The sequence below is a fragment of the Pelobates fuscus genome, chromosome 2 (assembly GCF_036172605.1).
Source record: "Pelobates fuscus isolate aPelFus1 chromosome 2, aPelFus1.pri, whole genome shotgun sequence".
NCBI classification, from domain to species: domain Eukaryota; kingdom Metazoa; phylum Chordata; class Amphibia; order Anura; family Pelobatidae; genus Pelobates; species Pelobates fuscus.
In genome coordinates, this window is record NC_086318.1 from 16,796,953 (window position 1) to 16,820,669 (window position 23,717).

At 42.7% G+C, this 23,717-nt stretch overlaps 22 non-coding genes across 22 annotated transcripts; all 22 read left to right on the top strand.

Moving 5' to 3' along the window:
• Positions 1-5: 5 nt before the first annotated feature.
• TRNAV-CAC (transfer RNA valine (anticodon CAC)) lies at positions 6-78 on the top strand. The gene has a single exon. It is a non-coding gene; the product is annotated as a tRNA-Val (tRNA).
• A 1,221-nt stretch (positions 79-1,299) lies between these two features.
• TRNAV-CAC (transfer RNA valine (anticodon CAC)) lies at positions 1,300-1,372 on the top strand. The gene has a single exon. It is a non-coding gene; the product is annotated as a tRNA-Val (tRNA).
• Positions 1,373-2,594: 1,222 nt separating this feature from the next.
• Positions 2,595-2,667, top strand: TRNAV-CAC (transfer RNA valine (anticodon CAC)). The gene has a single exon. It is a non-coding gene; the product is annotated as a tRNA-Val (tRNA).
• A 969-nt stretch (positions 2,668-3,636) lies between these two features.
• TRNAV-CAC (transfer RNA valine (anticodon CAC)) lies at positions 3,637-3,709 on the top strand. Its single transcript has one exon. It is a non-coding gene; the product is annotated as a tRNA-Val (tRNA).
• Positions 3,710-5,119: 1,410 nt separating this feature from the next.
• On the top strand, positions 5,120-5,192 carry TRNAV-CAC (transfer RNA valine (anticodon CAC)). Its single transcript has one exon. It is a non-coding gene; the product is annotated as a tRNA-Val (tRNA).
• A 299-nt stretch (positions 5,193-5,491) lies between these two features.
• TRNAV-AAC (transfer RNA valine (anticodon AAC)) lies at positions 5,492-5,564 on the top strand. The gene has a single exon. It is a non-coding gene; the product is annotated as a tRNA-Val (tRNA).
• Positions 5,565-6,479: 915 nt separating this feature from the next.
• TRNAV-CAC (transfer RNA valine (anticodon CAC)) lies at positions 6,480-6,552 on the top strand. Its single transcript has one exon. It is a non-coding gene; the product is annotated as a tRNA-Val (tRNA).
• A 299-nt stretch (positions 6,553-6,851) lies between these two features.
• Positions 6,852-6,924, top strand: TRNAV-AAC (transfer RNA valine (anticodon AAC)). Its single transcript has one exon. It is a non-coding gene; the product is annotated as a tRNA-Val (tRNA).
• Positions 6,925-7,839: 915 nt separating this feature from the next.
• On the top strand, positions 7,840-7,912 carry TRNAV-CAC (transfer RNA valine (anticodon CAC)). The gene has a single exon. It is a non-coding gene; the product is annotated as a tRNA-Val (tRNA).
• A 668-nt stretch (positions 7,913-8,580) lies between these two features.
• Positions 8,581-8,653, top strand: TRNAV-CAC (transfer RNA valine (anticodon CAC)). Its single transcript has one exon. It is a non-coding gene; the product is annotated as a tRNA-Val (tRNA).
• Positions 8,654-9,875: 1,222 nt separating this feature from the next.
• On the top strand, positions 9,876-9,948 carry TRNAV-CAC (transfer RNA valine (anticodon CAC)). The gene has a single exon. It is a non-coding gene; the product is annotated as a tRNA-Val (tRNA).
• A 969-nt stretch (positions 9,949-10,917) lies between these two features.
• TRNAV-CAC (transfer RNA valine (anticodon CAC)) lies at positions 10,918-10,990 on the top strand. Its single transcript has one exon. It is a non-coding gene; the product is annotated as a tRNA-Val (tRNA).
• Positions 10,991-12,400: 1,410 nt separating this feature from the next.
• TRNAV-CAC (transfer RNA valine (anticodon CAC)) lies at positions 12,401-12,473 on the top strand. Its single transcript has one exon. It is a non-coding gene; the product is annotated as a tRNA-Val (tRNA).
• Positions 12,474-12,772: 299 nt separating this feature from the next.
• TRNAV-AAC (transfer RNA valine (anticodon AAC)) lies at positions 12,773-12,845 on the top strand. The gene has a single exon. It is a non-coding gene; the product is annotated as a tRNA-Val (tRNA).
• Positions 12,846-13,760: 915 nt separating this feature from the next.
• TRNAV-CAC (transfer RNA valine (anticodon CAC)) lies at positions 13,761-13,833 on the top strand. The gene has a single exon. It is a non-coding gene; the product is annotated as a tRNA-Val (tRNA).
• A 299-nt stretch (positions 13,834-14,132) lies between these two features.
• TRNAV-AAC (transfer RNA valine (anticodon AAC)) lies at positions 14,133-14,205 on the top strand. Its single transcript has one exon. It is a non-coding gene; the product is annotated as a tRNA-Val (tRNA).
• Positions 14,206-15,120: 915 nt separating this feature from the next.
• On the top strand, positions 15,121-15,193 carry TRNAV-CAC (transfer RNA valine (anticodon CAC)). The gene has a single exon. It is a non-coding gene; the product is annotated as a tRNA-Val (tRNA).
• Positions 15,194-15,861: 668 nt separating this feature from the next.
• On the top strand, positions 15,862-15,934 carry TRNAV-CAC (transfer RNA valine (anticodon CAC)). The gene has a single exon. It is a non-coding gene; the product is annotated as a tRNA-Val (tRNA).
• Positions 15,935-18,503: 2,569 nt separating this feature from the next.
• On the top strand, positions 18,504-18,576 carry TRNAV-CAC (transfer RNA valine (anticodon CAC)). Its single transcript has one exon. It is a non-coding gene; the product is annotated as a tRNA-Val (tRNA).
• A 299-nt stretch (positions 18,577-18,875) lies between these two features.
• TRNAV-AAC (transfer RNA valine (anticodon AAC)) lies at positions 18,876-18,948 on the top strand. The gene has a single exon. It is a non-coding gene; the product is annotated as a tRNA-Val (tRNA).
• Positions 18,949-22,345: 3,397 nt separating this feature from the next.
• Positions 22,346-22,418, top strand: TRNAV-CAC (transfer RNA valine (anticodon CAC)). The gene has a single exon. It is a non-coding gene; the product is annotated as a tRNA-Val (tRNA).
• A 947-nt stretch (positions 22,419-23,365) lies between these two features.
• Positions 23,366-23,438, top strand: TRNAV-CAC (transfer RNA valine (anticodon CAC)). Its single transcript has one exon. It is a non-coding gene; the product is annotated as a tRNA-Val (tRNA).
• The last annotated feature ends 279 nt before the right edge of the window (positions 23,439-23,717 follow it).

Sequence of the window (23,717 nt, forward strand, 5' to 3'; positions counted from 1 at the left end):
TGGCAGTTTCTGTAGTGTAGTGGTTATCACGTTCGCCTCACACGCGAAAGGTCCCAGGTTCGAAACCTGGCAGAAACATTATTTAATTTTTGCTAAATCTGCTGACGTTAGAAGTCTTCTGAATTGGAAATGCACCTGCTTGACTATGAATCCAAAAATCACGTATACTCGGCAAGACGTAAGCGATCTGTTAGCTGAATAAAGTGGTTATCACGCGAAAGGTCCCCGGTTCGAAACCGGGCAGAAACATTGCTTTTGTTCTGTTTTGGATTCCTTTTTGTTAGAATGCGGCTTTTCAAAGTGTCTTTGCAAATTTCAAGTGCATCTGTTCTTTTTGTCATATTCCCTACAATGGGAGAAGGGTTTTGTGCAAAAATCACCGTCAACAAAAGCAAAACTCATGCTCGCTGTACTTTCAGAGATGGATTTTCTACTAAAAATGCAAGAAAATCATGTTTACTCACATGAGCGATCAGCTTGCTGAATAGAGTTGTGGCGAAAGTGACCTCGCCACTGGTTTTTGGAGAGGAATATTTGCCAACCTTTTGCTCTGTGACTATGGCCCCTTTTAATTTGTTTTGGCTGAGAGACCCTATTTGTGGCCATTGGGACTTTAGACAATGGTTCTTCGAACTCCCGAACAGTCGACGTGGCCGCCATTCGACATTGGAACACGCGGTGGCGGCCATCTTGTTCGCATTGACTTAAACCACGAATAGACTTCAAGGGGACTTTGCCGCGAATGCCCTGGAGCTATTTTCGGCATGAAAACCTTGCGGTTCCAGGTCGGTCCTCCAGCGGCACTTAGCCGCCAATCTATGGAACTGTTTTGGGCATGAAATCCCGGGTTCGCCTGGGCAAAATTATGACTTCTATGAAATTTCTGAACCCCTGATCTGATCTGGGTGATTTTCGGATATGTCGCTCACCCAGATCAGAACTGTCGGGTGATGTAACATTTATGGGGATATGTTGTGTTTTGGGCCACTTATGGTACTTTAGAAAAATGTGCGGTTTTTATTTTTTTCTGCCTGGGGATAATTAAGTTAATGCATTACCTGCCTTAATTATATCACAGGCAGAGGGGAGGGATTGTTTGCTGTATGTGTGTAGGTTTGGAAATGATTGACTGGACAGATCAAACTTTTGCCAAGAATACAATTTCACATCAACAGACTGTTTTCTTCTTCTATGTATGTTGAAGGAAATAGGCATTTGAATCTGGGGACTTTTTAAATACGATGGGTATGCAGCAAACACATTCCCCCAATTTTCCTGTGCAAAGTCGGCATTGTGGCAGTTTCTGTAGTGTAGTGGTTATCACGTTCGCCTCACACGCGAAAGGTCCCAGGTTCGAAACCTGGCAGAAACATTATTTAATTTTTGCTAAATCTGCTGACGTTAGAAGTCTTCTGAATTGGAAATGCACCTGCTTGACTATGAATCCAAAAATCACGTATACTCGGCAAGACGTAAGCGATCTGTTAGCTGAATAAAGTGGTTATAACGCGAAAGGTCCCCGGTTCGAAACCGGGCAGAAACATTGCTTTTGTTCTGTTTTGGATTCCTTTTTGTTTGAATGCGGTTTTTCGAAGTCTCTTTGCAAATTTCAAGTTCATCTGTTCTTTTTGTCATATTCCCTACAATGGGAGAAGGGTTTTGTGCAAAAATCACCGTCAACAAAAGCAAAACTCATGCTCGCTGTACTTTCAGAGATGGATTTTCTACTAAAAATGCAAGAAAATCATGTTTACTCACATGAGCGATCAGCTTGCTGAATAGAGTTGTGGCGAAACTGACCTCGCCACTGGTTTTTGGAGAGGAATATTTGCCAACCTTTTGCTCTGTGACTATGGCCCCTTTTAATTTGTTTTGGCTGAGAGACCCTATTTGTGGCCATTGGGACTTTAGACAATGGTTCTTCGAACTCCCGAACAGTCGACGTGGCCGCCATTCGACATTGGAACACGCGGTGGCGGCCATCTTGTTCGCATTGACTTAAACCACGAATAGACTTCAAGGGGACTTTGCCGCGAATGCCCTGGAGCTATTTTCGGCATGAAAACCTTGCGGTTCCAGGTCGGTCCTCCAGCGGCACTTAGCCGCCAATCTATGGAACTGTTTTGGGCATGAAATCCCGGGTTCGCCTGGGCAAAATTATGACTTCTATGAAATTTCTGAACCCCTGATCTGATCTGGGTGATTTTCGAATATGTCGCTCACCCAGATCAGAGCTGTCGGGTGATGTAACATTTTTGTGGATATGTTGTGTTTTGGGCCACTTATGGTACTTTAGAAAAATGTGCGTTTTTTATTTTTTTTCTGCCTGGGGATAATTAAGTTAATGCATTAACTGCCTTAATTATTTCACAGGCAGAGGGGAGGGATTGTTTACTGTATGTGTGTAGGTTTGGAAATGATTGACTGGACAGATCAAACTTTTGCCAAGAATACAATTTCACATCAACAGACTGTTTTCTTCTTCTATGTATGTTGAAGGAAATAGGCATTTGAATCTGGGGACTTTTTAAATACGATGGGTATGCAGCAAACACATTCCCCCAATTTTCCTGTGCAAAGTCGGCATTGTGGCAGTTTCTGTAGTGTAGTGGTTATCACGTTCGCCTCACACGCGAAAGGTCCCAGGTTCGAAACCTGGCAGAAACATTATTTAATTTTTGCTAAATCTGCTGACGTTAGAAGTCTTCTGAATTGGAAATGCACCTGCTTGACTATGAATCCAAAAATCACGTATACTCGGCAAGACGTAAGCGATCTGTTAGCTGAATAAAGTGGTTATCACGCGAAAGGTCCCCGGTTCGAAACCGGGCAGAAACATTGCTTTTGTTCTGTTTTGGATTCCTTTTTGTTAGAATGCGGCTTTTCGAAGTGTCTTTGCAAATTTCAAGTGCATCTGTTCTTTTTGTCATATTCCCTACAATGGGAGAAGGGTTTTGTGCAAAAATCACCGTCAACAAAAGCAAAACTCATGCTCGCTGTACTTTCAGAGATGGATTTTCTACTAAAAATGCAAGAAAATCATGTTTACTCACATGAGCGATCAGCTTGCTGAATAGAGTTGTGGCGAAAGTGACCTCGCCACTGGTTTTTGGAGAGGAATATTTGCCAACCTTTTGCTCTGTGACTATGGCCCCTTTTAATTTGTTTTGGCTGAGAGACCCTATTTGTGGCCATTGGGACTTTAGACAATGGTTCTTCGAACTCCCGAACAGTCGACGTGGCCGCCATTCGACATTGGAACACGCGGTGGCGGCCATCTTGTTCGCATTGACTTAAACCACGAATAGACTTCAAGGGGACTTTGCAGCGAATGCCCTGGAGCTATTTTCGGCATGAAAACCTTGCGGTTCCAGGTCGGTCCTCCAGCGGCACTTAGCCGCCAATCTATGGAACTGTTTTGGGCATGAAATCCCGGGTTCGCCTGGGCAAAATTATGACTTCTATGAAATTTCTGAACCCCTGATCTGATCTGGGTGATTTTCGGATATGTCGCTCACCCAGATCAGAGCTGTCCGGTGATGTAACATTTATGGGGATATGTTGTGTTTTTTTTTAAATACGATGGGTATGCAGCACATTCCCCCAATTTTCCTGCGCAAAGTCGGCCTTGTGGCAGTTTCTGTAGTGTAGTGGTTATCACGTTCGCCTCACACGCGAAAGGTCCCAGGTTCGAAACCTGGCAGAAACATTATTTATTTTTTGCTAAATCTGCTGACGTTAGAAGTCTTCTGAATTGGAAATGCACCTGCTTGACTATGAATCCAAAAATCACGTATACTCGGCAAGACGTAAGCGATCTGTTAGCTGAATAAAGTGGTTTCCAAAAACCTGAAGCTAATGTTGTCTGAGAAAAAGCTGAATTGCACTCATTAAATCAGCATGCGCCATGTGCAAGTACCGAATGCAAGACAGCATTTTTTGTCTTGCATTCAGTGCTTGCACATGGCGCATGCTACTCCGGTCTCAACATGGATGTGCACAGCTGTAGTTTCTGTAGTGTAGTGGTTATCACGTTCGCCTAACACGCGAAAGGTCACCGGGCAGAAACATTGCTTTTGTTCTGTTTTGGATTCCTTTTTGTTAGAATGCGTCTTTTCGAAGTCTCTTTGCAAATTTCAAGTGCATCTGTTCTTTTTGTCATATTCCCTACAATGGGAGAAGGGTTTTGTGCAAAAATCACGTCGACAAAAGCAAAACTCATGCTCGCTGTATTTTCAGAGATGGATTTTCTACTAAAAATGCAAGAAAATCATGTTTACTCACATGAGCGATCAGCTTGCTGAATAGAGTTGTGGCGAAACTGACCTCGCCACTGGTTTTTGGAGAGGAATATTTGCCAACCTTTTGCTCTGTGACTATGGCCCCTTTTAATTTGTTTTGGCTGAGAGACCCTATTTGTGGCCATTGGGACTTTAGACAATGGTTCTTCGAATTCCCGAACAGTCGACGTGGCCGCCATTCGACATTGGAACACGCGGTGGCGGCCATCTTGTTCGCATTGACTTAAACCACGAATAGACTTAAAGGGGACTTTGCCGCGAATGCCCTGGAGCTATTTTCGGCATGAAAACCTCGCTGTTCCAGGTCGGTCCTCCAGCGGCACTTAGCCGCCAATCTATGGAACTGTTTTGGGCATGAAATCCCGGGTTCGCCTGGGCAAAATTATGACTTCTATGAAATTTCTGAACCCCTGATCTGATCCGGGTGATTTTCGGATATGTCGCTCACCCAGATCAGAGCTGTCGGGTGATGTAACATTTATGGGGATATGTTGTGTTTTGGGCCACTTATGGTACTTTAGAAAAATGTGCGTTTTTTATTTTTTACTGCCTGGGGATAATTAAGTTAATGCATTAACTGCCTTAATTATATCACAGGCAGAGGGGAGGGATTGTTTGCTGTATGTGTGTAGGTTTGGAAATGATTAACTGGACAGATCAAAATTTTGCCAAGAATACAATTTCACATCAACAGACTGTTTTCTTCTTCTATGTATGTTGAAGGAAATAGGCATTTGAATCTGGGGACTTTTTAAATACGATGGGTATGCAGCAAACACATTCCCCCAATTTTCCTGTGCAAAGTCGGCATTGTGGCAGTTTCTGTAGTGTAGTGGTTATCACGTTCGCCTCACACGCGAAAGGTCCAAGGTTCGAAACCTGGCAGAAACATTATTTAATTTTTGCTAAATCTGCTGACGTTAGAAGTCTTCTGAATTGGAAATGCACCTGCTTGACTATGAATCCAAAAATCACGTATACTCGGCAAGACGTAAGCGATCTGTTAGCTGAATAAAGTGGTTTCCAAAAACCTGAAGCCAATGTTGTCTGAGAAAAAGCTGAATTGCACTCATTAAATCAGCATGCGCCATGTGCAAGTACCGAATGCAAGACAGCATTTTCTGTCTTGCATTCAGTGCTTGCACATGGCGCATGCTACTCCGGTCTCAACATGGATGTGCACAGCTGTAGTTTCTGTAGTGTAGTGGTTATCACGTTCGCCTAACACACGAAAGGTCCCCGGTTCGAAACCGGGCAGAAACATTGCTTTTGTTCTGTTTTGGATTCCTTTTTGTTAGAATGCGGCTTTTCGAAGTCTCTTTGCAAATTTCAAGTGCATATGTTCCTTTTGTCATATTCCCTACAATGGGAGAAGGGTTTTGTGCAAAAATCACCGTCGACAAAAGCAAAACTCATGCTCGCTGTACTTTCAGAGATGGATTTTCTACTAAAAATGCAAGAAAATCATGTTTACTCACATGAGCGATCAGCTTGCTGAATAGAGTTGTGGCGAAAGTGACCTCGCCACTGGTTTTTGGAGAGGAATATTTGCCAACCTTTTGCTCTGTGACTATGGCCCCTTTTAATTTGTTTTGGCTGAGAGACCGTATTTGTGGCCATTGGGACTTTAGACAATGGTTCTTCGAATGGTTCTTCGGTTCCAGGTCGGTCATCCAGCGGCACTTAGCCGCCAATCTATGGAACTGTTTTGGGCATGAAATCCCAGGTTCGCCTTGGCAAAATTATGACTTCTATGAAATTTCTGAACCCCTGATCTGATCCGGGTGATTTTCGGATATGTCGCTCACCCAGATCAGAGCTGTCGGGTGATGTAACATTTATGGGGATATGTTGTGTTTTGGGCCACTTATGGTACTTTAGAAAAATGTGCGTTTTTTATTTTTTACTTCCTGGGGATAATTAAGTTAATGCATTAACTGCCTTAATTATATCACAGGCAGAGGGGAGGGATTGTTTGCTGTATGTGTGTAGGTTTGGAAATGATTGACTGGACAGATCAAACTTTTGCCAAGAATACAATTTCACATCAACAGACTGTTTTCTTCTTCTATGTATGTTGAAGGAAATAGGCATTTGAATCTGGGGACTTTTTAAATACGATGGGTATGCAGCAAACACATTCCCCCAATTTTCCTGTGCAAAGTCGGCATTGTGGCAGTTTCTGTAGTGTAGTGGTTATCACGTTCGCCTCACACGCGAAAGGTCCCAGGTTCGAAACCTGGCAGAAACATTATTTAATTTTTGCTAAATCTGCTGACGTTAGAAGTCTTCTGAATTGGAAATGCACCTGCTTGACTATGAATCCAAAAATCACGTATACTCGGCAAGACGTAAGCGATCTGTTAGCTGAATAAAGTGGTTTCCAAAAACCTGAAGCCAATGTTGTCTGAGAAAAAGCTGAATTGCACTCATTAAATCAGCATGCGCCATGTGCAAGTACCGAATGCAAGACAGCATTTTCTGTCTTGCATTCAGTGCTTGCACATGGCGCATGCTACTCCGGTCTCAACATGGATGTGCACAGCTGTAGTTTCTGTAGTGTAGTGGTTATCACGTTCGCCTAACACACGAAAGGTCCCCGGTTCGAAACCGGGCAGAAACATTGCTTTTGTTCTGTTTTGGATTCCTTTTTGTTAGAATGCGGCTTTTCGAAGTCTCTTTGCAAATTTCAAGTGCATATGTTCCTTTTGTCATATTCCCTACAATGGGAGAAGGGTTTTGTGCAAAAATCACCGTCGACAAAAGCAAAACTCATGCTCGCTGTACTTTCAGAGATGGATTTTCTACTAAAAATGCAAGAAAATCATGTTTACTCACATGAGCGATCAGCTTGCTGAATAGAGTTGTGGCGAAAGTGACCTCGCCACTGGTTTTTGGAGAGGAATATTTGCCAACCTTTTGCTCTGTGACTATGGCCCCTTTTAATTTGTTTTGGCTGAGAGACCGTATTTGTGGCCATTGGGACTTTAGACAATGGTTCTTCGAATGGTTCTTCGGTTCCAGGTCGGTCATCCAGCGGCACTTAGCCGCCAATCTATGGAACTGTTTTGGGCATGAAATCCCAGGTTCGCCTTGGCAAAATTATGACTTCTATGAAATTTCTGAACCCCTGATCTGATCCGGGTGATTTTCGGATATGTCGCTCACCCAGATCAGAGCTGTCGGGTGATGTAACATTTATGGGGATATGTTGTGTTTTGGGCCACTTATGGTACTTTAGAAAAATGTGCGTTTTTTATTTTTTACTTCCTGGGGATAATTAAGTTAATGCATTAACTGCCTTAATTATATCACAGGCAGAGGGGAGGGATTGTTTGCTGTATGTGTGTAGGTTTGGAAATGATTGACTGGACAGATCAAACTTTTGCCAAGAATACAATTTCACATCAACAGACTGTTTTCTTCTTCTATGTATGTTGAAGGAAATAGGCATTTGAATCTGGGGACTTTTTAAATACGATGGGTATGCAGCAAACACATTCCCCCAATTTTCCTGTGCAAAGTCGGCATTGTGGCAGTTTCTGTAGTGTAGTGGTTATCACGTTCGCCTCACACGCGAAAGGTCCCAGGTTCGAAACCTGGCAGAAACATTATTTAATTTTTGCTAAATCTGCTGACGTTAGAAGTCTTCTGAATTGGAAATGCACCTGCTTGACTATGAATCCAAAAATCACGTATACTCGGCAAGACGTAAGCGATCTGTTAGCTGAATAAAGTGGTTTCCAAAAACCTGAAGCTAATGTTGTCTGAGAAAAAGCTGAATTGCACTCATTAAATCAGCATGCGCCATGTGCAAGTACCGAATGCAAGACAGCATTTTTTGTCTTGCATTCAGTGCTTGCACATGGCGCATGCTACTCCGGTCTCAACATGGATGTGCACAGCTGTAGTTTCTGTAGTGTAGTGGTGATGTAACATTTATGGGGATATGTTGTGTTTTGGGCCACTTATGGTACTTTAGAAAAATGTGCGTTTTTTATTTTTTACTTCCTGGGGATAATTAAGTTAATGCATTAACTGCCTTAATTATATCACAGGCAGAGGGGAGGGATTGTTTGCTGTATGTGTGTAGGTTTGGAAATGATTGACTGGACAGATCAAACTTTTGCCAAGAATACAATTTCACATCAACAGACTGTTTTCTTCTTCTATGTATGTTGAAGGAAATAGGCATTTGAATCTGGGGACTTTTTAAATACGATGGGTATGCAGCAAACACATTCCCCCAATTTTCCTGTGCAAAGTCGGCATTGTGGCAGTTTCTGTAGTGTAGTGGTTATCACGTTCGCCTCACACGCGAAAGGTCCCAGGTTCGAAACCTGGCAGAAACATTATTTAATTTTTGCTAAATCTGCTGACGTTAGAAGTCTTCTGAATTGGAAATGCACCTGCTTGACTATGAATCCAAAAATCACGTATACTCGGCAAGACGTAAGCGATCTGTTAGCTGAATAAAGTGGTTATAACGCGAAAGGTCCCCGGTTCGAAACCGGGCAGAAACATTGCTTTTGTTCTGTTTTGGATTCCTTTTTGTTTGAATGCGGTTTTTCGAAGTCTCTTTGCAAATTTCAAGTTCATCTGTTCTTTTTGTCATATTCCCTACAATGGGAGAAGGGTTTTGTGCAAAAATCACCGTCAACAAAAGCAAAACTCATGCTCGCTGTACTTTCAGAGATGGATTTTCTACTAAAAATGCAAGAAAATCATGTTTACTCACATGAGCGATCAGCTTGCTGAATAGAGTTGTGGCGAAACTGACCTCGCCACTGGTTTTTGGAGAGGAATATTTGCCAACCTTTTGCTCTGTGACTATGGCCCCTTTTAATTTGTTTTGGCTGAGAGACCCTATTTGTGGCCATTGGGACTTTAGACAATGGTTCTTCGAACTCCCGAACAGTCGACGTGGCCGCCATTCGACATTGGAACACGCGGTGGCGGCCATCTTGTTCGCATTGACTTAAACCACGAATAGACTTCAAGGGGACTTTGCCGCGAATGCCCTGGAGCTATTTTCGGCATGAAAACCTTGCGGTTCCAGGTCGGTCCTCCAGCGGCACTTAGCCGCCAATCTATGGAACTGTTTTGGGCATGAAATCCCGGGTTCGCCTGGGCAAAATTATGACTTCTATGAAATTTCTGAACCCCTGATCTGATCTGGGTGATTTTCGAATATGTCGCTCACCCAGATCAGAGCTGTCGGGTGATGTAACATTTTTGTGGATATGTTGTGTTTTGGGCCACTTATGGTACTTTAGAAAAATGTGCGTTTTTTATTTTTTTTCTGCCTGGGGATAATTAAGTTAATGCATTAACTGCCTTAATTATTTCACAGGCAGAGGGGAGGGATTGTTTACTGTATGTGTGTAGGTTTGGAAATGATTGACTGGACAGATCAAACTTTTGCCAAGAATACAATTTCACATCAACAGACTGTTTTCTTCTTCTATGTATGTTGAAGGAAATAGGCATTTGAATCTGGGGACTTTTTAAATACGATGGGTATGCAGCAAACACATTCCCCCAATTTTCCTGTGCAAAGTCGGCATTGTGGCAGTTTCTGTAGTGTAGTGGTTATCACGTTCGCCTCACACGCGAAAGGTCCCAGGTTCGAAACCTGGCAGAAACATTATTTAATTTTTGCTAAATCTGCTGACGTTAGAAGTCTTCTGAATTGGAAATGCACCTGCTTGACTATGAATCCAAAAATCACGTATACTCGGCAAGACGTAAGCGATCTGTTAGCTGAATAAAGTGGTTATCACGCGAAAGGTCCCCGGTTCGAAACCGGGCAGAAACATTGCTTTTGTTCTGTTTTGGATTCCTTTTTGTTAGAATGCGGCTTTTCGAAGTGTCTTTGCAAATTTCAAGTGCATCTGTTCTTTTTGTCATATTCCCTACAATGGGAGAAGGGTTTTGTGCAAAAATCACCGTCAACAAAAGCAAAACTCATGCTCGCTGTACTTTCAGAGATGGATTTTCTACTAAAAATGCAAGAAAATCATGTTTACTCACATGAGCGATCAGCTTGCTGAATAGAGTTGTGGCGAAAGTGACCTCGCCACTGGTTTTTGGAGAGGAATATTTGCCAACCTTTTGCTCTGTGACTATGGCCCCTTTTAATTTGTTTTGGCTGAGAGACCCTATTTGTGGCCATTGGGACTTTAGACAATGGTTCTTCGAACTCCCGAACAGTCGACGTGGCCGCCATTCGACATTGGAACACGCGGTGGCGGCCATCTTGTTCGCATTGACTTAAACCACGAATAGACTTCAAGGGGACTTTGCAGCGAATGCCCTGGAGCTATTTTCGGCATGAAAACCTTGCGGTTCCAGGTCGGTCCTCCAGCGGCACTTAGCCGCCAATCTATGGAACTGTTTTGGGCATGAAATCCCGGGTTCGCCTGGGCAAAATTATGACTTCTATGAAATTTCTGAACCCCTGATCTGATCTGGGTGATTTTCGGATATGTCGCTCACCCAGATCAGAGCTGTCCGGTGATGTAACATTTATGGGGATATGTTGTGTTTTTTTTTAAATACGATGGGTATGCAGCACATTCCCCCAATTTTCCTGCGCAAAGTCGGCCTTGTGGCAGTTTCTGTAGTGTAGTGGTTATCACGTTCGCCTCACACGCGAAAGGTCCCAGGTTCGAAACCTGGCAGAAACATTATTTATTTTTTGCTAAATCTGCTGACGTTAGAAGTCTTCTGAATTGGAAATGCACCTGCTTGACTATGAATCCAAAAATCACGTATACTCGGCAAGACGTAAGCGATCTGTTAGCTGAATAAAGTGGTTTCCAAAAACCTGAAGCTAATGTTGTCTGAGAAAAAGCTGAATTGCACTCATTAAATCAGCATGCGCCATGTGCAAGTACCGAATGCAAGACAGCATTTTTTGTCTTGCATTCAGTGCTTGCACATGGCGCATGCTACTCCGGTCTCAACATGGATGTGCACAGCTGTAGTTTCTGTAGTGTAGTGGTTATCACGTTCGCCTAACACGCGAAAGGTCACCGGGCAGAAACATTGCTTTTGTTCTGTTTTGGATTCCTTTTTGTTAGAATGCGTCTTTTCGAAGTCTCTTTGCAAATTTCAAGTGCATCTGTTCTTTTTGTCATATTCCCTACAATGGGAGAAGGGTTTTGTGCAAAAATCACGTCGACAAAAGCAAAACTCATGCTCGCTGTATTTTCAGAGATGGATTTTCTACTAAAAATGCAAGAAAATCATGTTTACTCACATGAGCGATCAGCTTGCTGAATAGAGTTGTGGCGAAACTGACCTCGCCACTGGTTTTTGGAGAGGAATATTTGCCAACCTTTTGCTCTGTGACTATGGCCCCTTTTAATTTGTTTTGGCTGAGAGACCCTATTTGTGGCCATTGGGACTTTAGACAATGGTTCTTCGAATTCCCGAACAGTCGACGTGGCCGCCATTCGACATTGGAACACGCGGTGGCGGCCATCTTGTTCGCATTGACTTAAACCACGAATAGACTTAAAGGGGACTTTGCCGCGAATGCCCTGGAGCTATTTTCGGCATGAAAACCTCGCTGTTCCAGGTCGGTCCTCCAGCGGCACTTAGCCGCCAATCTATGGAACTGTTTTGGGCATGAAATCCCGGGTTCGCCTGGGCAAAATTATGACTTCTATGAAATTTCTGAACCCCTGATCTGATCCGGGTGATTTTCGGATATGTCGCTCACCCAGATCAGAGCTGTCGGGTGATGTAACATTTATGGGGATATGTTGTGTTTTGGGCCACTTATGGTACTTTAGAAAAATGTGCGTTTTTTATTTTTTACTGCCTGGGGATAATTAAGTTAATGCATTAACTGCCTTAATTATATCACAGGCAGAGGGGAGGGATTGTTTGCTGTATGTGTGTAGGTTTGGAAATGATTAACTGGACAGATCAAAATTTTGCCAAGAATACAATTTCACATCAACAGACTGTTTTCTTCTTCTATGTATGTTGAAGGAAATAGGCATTTGAATCTGGGGACTTTTTAAATACGATGGGTATGCAGCAAACACATTCCCCCAATTTTCCTGTGCAAAGTCGGCATTGTGGCAGTTTCTGTAGTGTAGTGGTTATCACGTTCGCCTCACACGCGAAAGGTCCCAGGTTCGAAACCTGGCAGAAACATTATTTAATTTTTGCTAAATCTGCTGACGTTAGAAGTCTTCTGAATTGGAAATGCACCTGCTTGACTATGAATCCAAAAATCACGTATACTCGGCAAGACGTAAGCGATCTGTTAGCTGAATAAAGTGGTTTCCAAAAACCTGAAGCCAATGTTGTCTGAGAAAAAGCTGAATTGCACTCATTAAATCAGCATGCGCCATGTGCAAGTACCGAATGCAAGACAGCATTTTCTGTCTTGCATTCAGTGCTTGCACATGGCGCATGCTACTCCGGTCTCAACATGGATGTGCACAGCTGTAGTTTCTGTAGTGTAGTGGTTATCACGTTCGCCTAACACACGAAAGGTCCCCGGTTCGAAACCGGGCAGAAACATTGCTTTTGTTCTGTTTTGGATTCCTTTTTGTTAGAATGCGGCTTTTCGAAGTCTCTTTGCAAATTTCAAGTGCATATGTTCCTTTTGTCATATTCCCTACAATGGGAGAAGGGTTTTGTGCAAAAATCACCGTCGACAAAAGCAAAACTCATGCTCGCTGTACTTTCAGAGATGGATTTTCTACTAAAAATGCAAGAAAATCATGTTTACTCACATGAGCGATCAGCTTGCTGAATAGAGTTGTGGCGAAAGTGACCTCGCCACTGGTTTTTGGAGAGGAATATTTGCCAACCTTTTGCTCTGTGACTATGGCCCCTTTTAATTTGTTTTGGCTGAGAGACCGTATTTGTGGCCATTGGGACTTTAGACAATGGTTCTTCGAATGGTTCTTCGGTTCCAGGTCGGTCATCCAGCGGCACTTAGCCGCCAATCTATGGAACTGTTTTGGGCATGAAATCCCAGGTTCGCCTTGGCAAAATTATGACTTCTATGAAATTTCTGAACCCCTGATCTGATCCGGGTGATTTTCGGATATGTCGCTCACCCAGATCAGAGCTGTCGGGTGATGTAACATTTATGGGGATATGTTGTGTTTTGGGCCACTTATGGTACTTTAGAAAAATGTGCGTTTTTTATTTTTTACTTCCTGGGGATAATTAAGTTAATGCATTAACTGCCTTAATTATATCACAGGCAGAGGGGAGGGATTGTTTGCTGTATGTGTGTAGGTTTGGAAATGATTGACTGGACAGATCAAACTTTTGCCAAGAATACAATTTCACATCAACAGACTGTTTTCTTCTTCTATGTATGTTGAAGGAAATAGGCATTTGAATCTGGGGACTTTTTAAATACGATGGGTATGCAGCAAACACATTCCCCCAATTTTCCTGTGCAAAGTCGGCATTGTGGCAGTTTCTGTAGTGTAGTGGTTATCACGTTCGCCTCACACGCGAAAGGTCCCAGGTTCGAAACCTGGCAGAAACATTATTTAATTTTTGCTAAATCTGCTGACGTTAGAAGTCTTCTGAATTGGAAATGCACCTGCTTGACTATGAATCCAAAAATCACGTATACTCGGCAAGACGTAAGCGATCTGTTAGCTGAATAAAGTGGTTTCCAAAAACCTGAAGCCAATGTTGTCTGAGAAAAAGCTGAATTGCACTCATTAAATCAGCATGCGCCATGTGCAAGTACCGAATGCAAGACAGCATTTTCTGTCTTGCATTCAGTGCTTGCACATGGCGCATGCTACTCCGGTCTCAACATGGATGTGCACAGCTGTAGTTTCTGTAGTGTAGTGGTTATCACGTTCGCCTAACACACGAAAGGTCCCCGGTTCGAAACCGGGCAGAAACATTGCTTTTGTTCTGTTTTGGATTCCTTTTTGTTAGAATGCGGCTTTTCGAAGTCTCTTTGCAAATTTCAAGTGCATATGTTCCTTTTGTCATATTCCCTACAATGGGAGAAGGGTTTTGTGCAAAAATCACCGTCGACAAAAGCAAAACTCATGCTCGCTGTACTTTCAGAGATGGATTTTCTACTAAAAATGCAAGAAAATCATGTTTACTCACATGAGCGATCAGCTTGCTGAATAGAGTTGTGGCGAAAGTGACCTCGCCACTGGTTTTTGGAGAGGAATATTTGCCAACCTTTTGCTCTGTGACTATGGCCCCTTTTAATTTGTTTTGGCTGAGAGACCGTATTTGTGGCCATTGGGACTTTAGACAATGGTTCTTCGAATGGTTCTTCGGTTCCAGGTCGGTCATCCAGCGGCACTTAGCCGCCAATCTATGGAACTGTTTTGGGCATGAAATCCCAGGTTCGCCTTGGCAAAATTATGACTTCTATGAAATTTCTGAACCCCTGATCTGATCCGGGTGATTTTCGGATATGTCGCTCACCCAGATCAGAGCTGTCGGGTGATGTAACATTTATGGGGATATGTTGTGTTTTGGGCCACTTATGGTACTTTAGAAAAATGTGCGTTTTTTATTTTTTACTTCCTGGGGATAATTAAGTTAATGCATTAACTGCCTTAATTATATCACAGGCAGAGGGGAGGGATTGTTTGCTGTATGTGTGTAGGTTTGGAAATGATTGACTGGACAGATCAAACTTTTGCCAAGAATACAATTTCACATCAACAGACTGTTTTCTTCTTCTATGTATGTTGAAGGAAATAGGCATTTGAATCTGGGGACTTTTTAAATACGATGGGTATGCAGCAAACACATTCCCCCAATTTTCCTGTGCAAAGTCGGCATTGTGGCAGTTTCTGTAGTGTAGTGGTTATCACATTCGCCTCACACGCGAAAGGTCCCAGGTTCGAAACCTGGCAGAAACATTATTTAATTTTTGCTAAATCTGCTGACGTTAGAAGTCTTCTGAATTGGAAATGCACCTGCTTGACTATGAATCCAAAAATCACGTATACTCGGCAAGACGTAAGCGATCTGTTAGCTGAATAAAGTGGTTTCCAAAAACCTGAAGCTAATGTTGTCTGAGAAAAAGCTGAATTGCACTCATTAAATCAGCATGCGCCATGTGCAAGTACCGAATGCAAGACAGCATTTTTTGTCTTGCATTCAGTGCTTGCACATGGCGCATGCTACTCCGGTCTCAACATGGATGTGCACAGCTGTAGTTTCTGTAGTGTAGTGGTGATGTAACATTTATGGGGATATGTTGTGTTTTGGGCCACTTATGGTACTTTAGAAAAATGTGCGTTTTTTATTTTTTACTTCCTGGGGATAATTAAGTTAATGCATTAACTGCCTTAATTATATCACAGGCAGAGGGGAGGGATTGTTTGCTGTATGTGTGTAGGTTTGGAAATGATTGACTGGACAGATCAAACTTTTGCCAAGAATACAATTTCACATCAACAGACTGTTTTCTTCTTCTATGTATGTTGAAGGAAATAGGCATTTGAATCTGGGGACTTTTTAAATACGATGGGTATGCAGCAAACACATTCCCCCAATTTTCCTGTGCAAAGTCGGCATTGTGGCAGTTTCTGTAGTGTAGTGGTTATCACGTTCGCCTCACACGCGAAAGGTCCCAGGTTCGAAACCTGGCAGAAACATTATTTAATTTTTGCTAAATCTGCTGACGTTAGAAGTCTTCTGAATTGGAAATGCACCTGCTTGACTATGAATCCAAAAATCACGTATACTCGGCAAGACGTAAGCGATCTGTTAGCTGAATAAAGTGGTTATCACGCGAAAGGTCCCCGGTTCGAAACCGGGCAGAAACATTGCTTTTGTTCCGTTTTGGATTCCTTTTTGTTAGAATGCGGCTTTTCGAAGTCTCTTTGCAAATTTCAAGTGCATATGTTCCTTTTGTCATATTCCCTACAATGGGAGAAGGGTTTTGTGCAAAAATCACCGTCGACAAAAGCAAAACTCATGCTCGCTGTACTTTCAGAGATGGATTTTCTACTAAAAATGCAAGAAAATCATGTTTACTCACATGAGCGATCAGCTTGCTGAATAGAGTTGTGGCGAAAGTGACCTCGCCACTGGTTTTTGGAGAGGAATATTTGCCAACCTTTTGCTCTGTGACTATGGCCCCTTTTAATTTGTTTTGGCTGAGAGACCGTATTTGTGGCCATTGGGACTTTAGACAATGGTTCTTCGAATGGTTCTTCGGTTCCAGGTCGGTCATCCAGCGGCACTTAGCCGCCAATCTATGGAACTGTTTTGGGCATGAAATCCCAGGTTCGCCTTGGCAAAATTATGACTTCTATGAAATTTCTGAACCCCTGATCTGATCCGGGTGATTTTCGGATATGTCGCTCACCCAGATCAGAGCTGTCGGGTGATGTAACATTTATGGGGATATGTTGTGTTTTGGGCCACTTATGGTACTTTAGAAAAATGTGCGTTTTTTATTTTTTACTTCCTGGGGATAATTAAGTTAATGCATTAACTGCCTTAATTATATCACAGGCAGAGGGGAGGGATTGTTTGCTGTATGTGTGTAGGTTTGGAAATGATTGACTGGACAGATCAAACTTTTGCCAAGAATACAATTTCACATCAACAGACTGTTTTCTTCTTCTATGTATGTTGAAGGAAATAGGCATTTGAATCTGGGGACTTTTTAAATACGATGGGTTTGCAGCAAACACATTCCCCAAATCTTCCTGCGCAAAGTCAGCATTGTGGCAGTTTCTGTAGTGTAGTGGTTATCACGTTCGCCTCACACGCAAAAAGTCCCAGGTTCGAAACCTGGCAGAAACATTATTTAATTTTTGCTAAATCTGCTGACGTTAGAAGTCTTCTGAATTGGAAATGCACCTGCTTGACTATGAATCCAAAAATCACGTATACTCGGCAAGACGTAAGCGATCTGTTAGCTGAATAAAGTGGTTTCCAAAAACCTGAAGCTAATGTTGTCTGAGAAAAAGCTGAATTGCACTCATTAAATCAGCATGCGCCATGTGCAAGTACCGAATGCAAGACAGCATTTTTTGTCTTGCATTCAGTGCTTGCACATGGCGCATGCTACTCCGGTCTCAACATGGATGTGCACAGCTGTAGTTTCTGTAGTGTAGTGGTTATCACGTTCGCCTAACACGCGAAAGGTCACCGGGCAGAAACATTGCTTTTGTTCTGTTTTGGATTCCTTTTTGTTAGAATGCGTCTTTTCGAAGTCTCTTTGCAAATTTCAAGTGCATCTGTTCTTTTTGTCATATTCCCTACAATGGGAGAAGGGTTTTGTGCAAAAATCACGTTGACAAAAGCAAAACTCATGCTCGCTGTATTTTCAGAGATGGATTTTCTACTAAAAATGCAAGAAAATCATGTTTACTCACATGAGCGATCAGCTTGCTGAATAGAGTTGTGGCGAAACTGACCTCGCCACTGGTTTTTGGAGAGGAATATTTGCCAACCTTTTGCTCTGTGACTATGGCCCCTTTTAATTTGTTTTGGCTGAGAGACCCTATTTGTGGCCATTGGGACTTTAGACAATGGTTCTTCGAATTCCCGAACAGTCGATGTGGCCGCCATTCGACATTGGAACACGCGGTGGCGGCCATCTTGTTCGCATTGACTTAAACCACGAATAGACTTAAAGGGGACTTTGCCGCGAATGCCCTGGAGCTATTTTCGGCATGAAAACCTCGCTGTTCCAGGTCGGTCCTCCAGCGGCACTTAGCCGCCAATCTATGGAACTGTTTTGGGCATGAAATCCCGGGTTCGCCTGGGCAAAATTATGACTTCTATGAAATTTCTGAACCCCTGATCTGATCCGGGTGATTTTCGGATATGTCGCTCACCCAGATCAGAGCTGTCGGGTGATGTAACATTTATGGGGATATGTTGTGTTTTGGGCCACTTATGGTACTTTAGAAAAATGTGCGTTTTTTATTTTTTACTGCCTGGGGATAATTAAGTTAATGCATTAACTGCCTTAATTATATAACAGGCAGAGGGGAGGGATTGTTTGCTGTATGTGTGTAGGTTTGGAAATGATTAACTGGACAGATCAAACTTTTGCCAAGAATACAATTTCACATCAACAGACTGTTTTCTTCTTCTATGTATGTTGAAGGAAATAGGCATTTGAATCTGGGGACTTTTTAAATACGATGGGTATGCAGCAAACACATTCCCCCAATTTTCCTGTGCAAAGTCGGCATTGTGGCAGTTTCTGTAGTGTAGTGGTTATCACGTTCGCCTCACACGCGAAAGGTCCCAGGTTCGAAACCTGGCAGAAACATTATTTAATTTTTGCTAAATCTGCTGACGTTAGAAGTCTTCTGAATTGGAAATGCAACTGCTTGACTATGAATCCAAAAATCACGTATACTCGGCAAGACGTAAGCGATCTGTTAGCTGAATAAAGTGGTTTCCAAAAACCTGAAGCCAATGTTGTCTGAGAAAACGCTGAATTGCACTCATTAAATCAGCATGCGCCATGTGCAAGTACCGAATGCAAGACAGCATTTTCTGTCTTGCATTCAGTGCTTGCACATGGCGCATGCTACTCCGGTCTCAACATGGATGTGCACAGCTGTAGTTTCTGTAGTGTAGTGGTTATCACGTTCGCCTAACACGCGAAAGGTCCCCGGTTCGAAACCGGGCAGAAACATTGCTTTTGTTCTGTTTTGGATTCCTTTTTGTTAGAATGCGGCTTTTCGAAGTCTCTTTGCAAATTTCAAGTGCATATGTTCCTTTTGTCATATTCCCTACAATGGGAGAAGGGTTTTGTGCAAAAATCACCGTCGACAAAAGCAAAACTCATGCTCGCTGTACTTTCAGAGATGGATTTTCTACTAAAAATGCAAGAAAATCATGTTTACTCACATGAGCGATCAGCTTGCTGAATAGAGTTGTGGCGAAAGTGACCTCGCCACTGGTTTTTGGAGAGGAATATTTGCCAACCTTTTGCTCTGTGACTATGGCCCCTTTTAATTTGTTTTGGCTGTGAGACCGTATTTGTGGCCATTGGGACTTTAGACAATGGTTCTTCGAATGGTTCTTCGGTTCCAGGTCGGTCCTCCAGCGGCACTTAGCCGCCAATCTATGGAACTGTTTTGGGCATGAAATCCCGGGTTCGCCTGGGCAAAATTATGACTTCTATGAAATTTCTGAACCCCTGATCTGATCCGGGTGATTTTCGGATATGTCGCTCACCCAGATCAGAGCTGTCGGGTGATGTAACATTTATGGGGATATGTTGTGTTTTGGGCCACTTATGGTACTTTAGAAAAATGTGCGTTTTTTATTTTTTACTTCCTGGGGATAATTAAGTTAATGCATTAACTGCCTTAATTATATCACAGGCAGAGGGGAGGGATTGTTTGCTGTATGTGTGTAGGTTTGGAAATGATTGACTGGACAGATCAAACTTTTGCCAAGAATACAATTTCACATCAACAGACTGTTTTCTTCTTCTATGTATGTTGAAGGAAATAGGCATTTGAATCTGGGGACTTTTTAAACACGATGGGTTTGCAGCAAACACATTCCCCAAATCTTCCTGCGCAAAGTAAGCATTGTGGCAGTTTCTGTAGTGTAGTGGTTATCACGTTCGCCTCACACGCAAAAAGTCCCAGGTTCGAAACCTGGCAGAAACATTATTTAATTTTTGCTAAATCTGCTGACGTTAGAAGTCTTCTGAATTGGAAATGCACCTGCTTGACTATGAATCCAAAAATCACGTATACTCGGCAAGACGTAAGCGATCTGTTAGCTGAATAAAGTGGTTTCCAAAAACCTGAAGCTAATGTTGTCTGAGAAAAAGCTAAATTGCACTCATTAAATCAGCATGCGACATGTGCAAGTACCGAATGCAAGACAGCATTTTCTGTCTTGCAGTCAGTGCTTGCACATGGCGCATGCTACTCCGGTCTCAACATGGATGTGCACAGCTGTAGTTTCTTTAGTGTAGTGGTTATCACGTTCGCCTAACACGCGAAAGGTCCCCGGTTCGAAGCCGGGCAGATACATTGGTTTTGTTCTGTTTTGGATTCCTTTTTGTTAGAATGCGGCTTTTCGAAGTCTCTTTGCAAATTTCAAGTGCATCTCTTCTTTTTGTCATATTCCCTACAATGGGAGAAGGGTTTTGTGCAAAAATCACCGTCGACAAAAGCAAAACTCATGCTCGCTGTATTTTCACAGATGGATTTTCTACTAAAAATGCAAGAAAATCATGTTTACTCACATGAGCGATCAGCTTGCTGAATAGAGTTGTGGCGAAAGTGACCTCGCCACTGGTTTTTGGAGAGGAATATTTGCCAACCTTTTGCTCTGTGACTATGGCCCCTTTTAATTTGTTTTGGCTGAGAGACCCTATTTGTGGCCATTGGGACTTTAGACAATGGTTCTTCGAACTCCCGAACAGTCGACGTGGCCGCCATTCGACATTGGAACACGCGGTGGCGGCCATCTTGTTCGCATTGACTTAAACCACGAATAGACTTCAAGGGGACTTTGCCGCGAATGCCCTGGAGCTATTTTCGGCATGAAAACCTCGCGGTTCCAGGTCGGTCCTCCAGCGGCACTTAGCCGCCAATCTATGGAACTGTTTTGGGCATGAAATCCCGGGTTCGCCTTGGCAAAATTATGACTTCTATGAAATTTCTGAACCCCTGATCTGATCTGGGTGATTTTCGAATATGTCGCTCACCCAGATCAGAGCTGTCGGGTGATGTAACATTTATGGGGATATGTTGTGTTTTGGGCCACTTATGTTACTTTAGAAAAATGTGCGTTTTTTATTTTTTTCTGCCTGGAGATAATTAAGTTAATGCATTAACTGCCTTAATTATATCACAGGCAGAGGGGAGGGATTGTTTGCTGTATGTGTGTAGGTTTGGAAATGATTGACTGGACAGATCAAACTTTTGCCAAGAATACAATTTCACATCAACAGACTGTTTTCTTCTTCTATGTATGTTGAAGGAAATAGGCATTTGAATCTGGGGACTTTTTAAATACGATGGGTATGCAGCAAACACATTCCCCCAATTTTCCTGTGCAAAGTCGGCATTGTGCAAATTTCAAGTGCATCTCTTCTTTTTGTCATATTCCCTACAATGGGAGAAGGGTTTTGTGCAAAAATCACCGTCGACAAAAGCAAAACTCATGCTCGCTGTATTTTCAGAGATGGATTTTCTACTAAAAATGCAAGAAAATCATGTTTACTCACATGAGCGATCAGCTTGCTGAATAGAGTTGTGGCGAAACTGACCTCGCCACTGGTTTTTGGAGAGGAATATTTGCCAACCTTTTGCTCTGTGACTATGGCCCCTTTTAATTTGTTTTGGCTGAGAGACCCTATTTGTGGCCATTGGGACTTTAGACAATGGTTCTTCGAACTCCCGAACAGTCGACGTGGCCGCCATTCGACATTGGAACACGCGGTGGCGGCCATCTTGTTCGCATTGACTTAAACCACGAATAGACTTCAAGGGGACTTTGCCGCGAATGCCCTGGAGCTATTTTCGGCATGAAAACCTCGCGGTTCCAGGTCGGTCCTCCAGCGGCACTTAGCCGCCAATCTATGGAACTGTTTTGGGCATGAAATCCCGGGTTCGCCTGGGCAAAATTATGACTTCTATGAAATTTCTGAACCCCTGATCTGATCTGGGTGATTTTCGAATATGTCGCTCACCCAGATCAGAGCTGTCGGGTGATGTAACATTTATGGGGATATGTTGTGTTTTGGGCCACTTATGTTACTTTAGAAAAATGTGCGTTTTTTATTTTTTTCTGCCTGGGGATAATTAAGTTAATGCATTAACTGCCTTAATTATATCACAGGCAGAGGGGAGGGATTGTTTGCTGTATGTGTGTAGGTTTGGAAATGATTGACTGGACAGATCAAACTTTTGCCAAGAATACAATTTCACATCAACAGACTGTTTTCTTCTTCTATGTATGTTGAAGGAAATAGGCATTTGAATCTGGGGACTTTTTAAATACGATGGGTATGCAGCAAACACATTCCCCCAATTTTCCTGTGCAAAGTCGGCATTGTGGCAGTTTCTGTAGTGTAGTGGTTATCACGTTCGCCTCACACGCGAAAGGTCCCAGGTTCGAAACCTGGCAGAAACATTATTTAATTTTTGCTAAATCTGCTGACGTTAGAAGTCTTCTGAATTGGAAATGCACCTGCTTGACTATGAATCCAAAAATCACGTATACTCGGCAAGACATAAGCGATCTGTTAGCTGAATAAAGTGGTTTCCAAAAACCTGTAGCCAATATTGTCTGCGAAAAAGCTGAATTGCACTCATTAAATCAGCATGCGCCATGTGCAAGTACCGAATGCAAGACAGCATTTTCTGTCTTGCATTCAGTGCTTGCACATGGCACATGCTACTCCGGTCTCAACATTGATGTGCACAGCTGTAGTTTCTGTAGTGTAGTGGTTATCACGTTCGCCTAACATGCGAATGGTGCGCGGTTCGATACCAGGCAGAAACATTGCTTTTGTTCTGTTTTGGATTCCTTTTTGTTAGAATGCGGCTTTTCGAAGTCTCTTTGCAAATTTCAAGTGCATCTGTTCCTTTTGTCATATTCCCTACAATGGGAGAAGGGTTTTGTGCAAAAATCACCGTCGACAAAAGCAAAACTCATGCTCGCTGTACTTTCAGAGATGGATTTTCTACTAAAAATGCAAGAAAATCATGTTTACTCACATGAGCGATCAGCTTGCTGAATAGAGTTGTGGTGAAAGTGACCTCGCCACTGGTTTTTGGAGAGGAATATTTGCCAACCTTTTGCTCTGTGACTATGGCCCCTTTTAATTTGTTTTGGCTGAGAGACCGTATTTGTGGCCATTGGGACTTTAGACAATGGTTCTTCGAATGGTTCTTTGGAAATGATTGACTGGACAGATCAACCTTTTGCCAAGAATACAATTTCACATCAACAGACTGTTTTCTTCTTCTATGTATGTTGAAGGAAATAGGCATTTGAATCTGGGGACTTTTTAAATACGATGGGTATGCAGCAAACACATTCCCCCAATTTTCCTGCGCAAAGTCGGCATTGTGGCAGTTTCTGTAGTGTAGTGGTTATCACGTTTGCCTCACACGCGAAAGGTCCCAGGTTCAAAACCTGGCAGAAACATTATTTAATTTTTGCTAAATCTGCTGACGTTAGAAGTCTTCTGAATTGGAAATGCACCTGCTTGACTATGAATCCAAAAATCACGTATACTCGGCAAGACGTAAGCGATCTGTTAGCTGAATAAAGTGGTTTCCAAAAACCTGAAGCTAATGTCTGAGAAAAAGCTAAATTGCACTCATTAAATCAGCATGCGCCATGTGCAAGTACCGAATGCAAGACAGCATTTTCTGTCTTGCAGTCAGTGCTTGCACATGGCGCATGCTACTCCGGTCTCAACAT